Below are 2,285 nucleotides of genomic sequence, written 5' to 3' on the forward strand. Positions count from 1 at the left end.
CTAAGTGAAACCTGTACTAAGTTTACTCTCACATATTTCATCAGCAATATGTTTTCTTACAACCAAGAGGTTGAGGAATGTCACAAAAGTGTTTTTCTGGGAATAAGTCTTGAGACCAAGATCATGGTGTATAAGCTCCTGTAGGCCAAGTTAGCGTGTTCTTTGTTTCCTGGGGCTCTGATTTGAATTCCCATGGGATCAAGAAGCGTTTACTTCTTTTGAAATTAGTCTTGATTATAAGGTAGTTACCATCAAAACTATTTGAGTTTGGATGAAAATGGCTTCAGGCATGGTTTTAGACCAGCAGCAGTGGTATGATCTCTGAGTTTGTCAGAAATACCCATTCCTGGGCCTATCCTGAACTTCTTGAATCAAAACTTTGGATGGAGCCCAGGAAACTTTTAGCAAACTTAGCAAATTCCCTATGTAGGAGATCAGTTCAGTTGCTCAGTCGTGTCTGACTCTGCGAATCCATGGACTGCAGCAAGCCAGGCTTCCCTGTCCATCACCAACTCCTGGAGCTTATTCAAACTTATGTCCATCATGTCAGTGATGCCATCCAACCATCTCATCCTCTGTTGTCCCCTTCTCCTTCTGCCTTCAATCTTTCCCAGAATCAGGGTCTTTTCAAATGAGTCAGTTGTTCACATCAGGTGACGAAAGTATTGGAGTTTCAGTTTCAGCATCAGTCTTTCCAATGAATATTCAGGCTGATTTCCTTTAGGATTGACAGGTTGGATCTCCTTGCAGTCCAAGGGACTCTCACGAGTCTTCTCCAACACCACAGTACAAATCCATCGATTCTCTGGTGCTCAGCTTTCTCTATAGTTCAACTCTCACAGCCATACATGACTACTGGAAAAACCACAGCTTTGACTAGACGGACCCTTGTTGGCAAGTAATATCTCTGCTTTTTAATATGCTATCTAGGTTGGTCATAGCTTTTCTTCCAAGGAGCAGGTGTCTTTTAATTTCATGGCTGCAGTCACCATTTGCGGTGATTTTGCAGCCCCAAAATATAAAGTCTCTCACTGTTTCCATTGTTTCCCCATCTATTTGCCATGAAGTGATGGGACTGGATGTAGGAGATGGAACAAGCTAATGTCTGAGCTGTAGCACACTGAGGCTTGAGAACCACTGGAATTAAAGCACATCTTTTAGTCTGTTCCTTAAGGTGGCTCCTTTTATTTCTCTTCTTCTCCCTTTGAAACTCTATCTGCTGCTGCAAGCATGCCTACTGGAATAAAGATACTCTGTCTTTAAACAAGATTAGTTCTTTAATCTTTTTTCAGATCATTCTAGGTAGCCTGTGGTAATTAACCTTGTAGCTAGGTTTGAATGGGTGGCACCCAGGGTTCAGGTTCTCCAGCAGTTGAGGAACAATTTAGAGTTCAGTGTTTTGAAGGTTTCTTGTTTATGGCTCCCCTCACTGTTTATGTAGATCCACAAAAGAGGTCAATGTTCAATGTGGAAATCTAGAATTAACCACGTTTATAGGATAAAGCCTCAGGGTTTTGGAGTCTAAAGGCTTTCCAGTTCAGAAGCTCACCTCTACCACTTGTTTATATAACCTCGGGCAAGTTTGGACCTCAGTTTACTTATTCATAAAATAGTAAATAAAACACCCACTTCATAGAATGAGGAAGTTAAATACTGTGTGTAAAATGTTTAGTGCAGTTCCTGGCATATAGTAAACTTTATTAAACGTTGGCCATCAACATCTTTCTTTTTCCTTTATATTTTACTTTGGATACCCTCTATTTCCTTTTCCCATGAGAATAAAAGGATTTTTTTGAAAGCCCACTTTAAGCGATATACAGTGAAAGTGGGTTGAGATCGAGGAGAGGCAAGAAAGGAGAGAGTGTGTGGAGAGAAAAGGGAGAGAAAGCAAGAACGCTGCTGATAGGCGGGACCAGCTGAGATGGAGATAAACCCTAGTGAGAAATGGGGCTGGGAGCGGGAGGAAGAGAGAGACATGGCCTTCCAAGGAGCAGATATCGTTTTAAGCTGGCTGGACAGAAAAATGTCCCCATAAAGGAGCCATGCCTGAAATAAGGGGTGTAGCCGCAGCAGGACGGGCGAGTGAGGGAGGAGGAAAAGTTCGGTCTAAACCGGTAGCAAAAAAAAGACCAGAGTTGAGCGCCTCGGGGGTGGGGCCAGGGCTGGGTGGAGGCGGGGCGGGAGAGGGAGGGGCGTGGTTGGGACCAGAGGGCGGAGTCCCGAGAAGAGATGGCGGGGGAAGCCGCAGAGAGGAAGGTGGGCGGGGAGGTGGGATGGGCGGTGAA

Source organism: Odocoileus virginianus, chromosome 24 (assembly GCF_023699985.2).
Source record: "Odocoileus virginianus isolate 20LAN1187 ecotype Illinois chromosome 24, Ovbor_1.2, whole genome shotgun sequence".
Classification (NCBI taxonomy): Eukaryota; Metazoa; Chordata; class Mammalia; order Artiodactyla; family Cervidae; genus Odocoileus; species Odocoileus virginianus.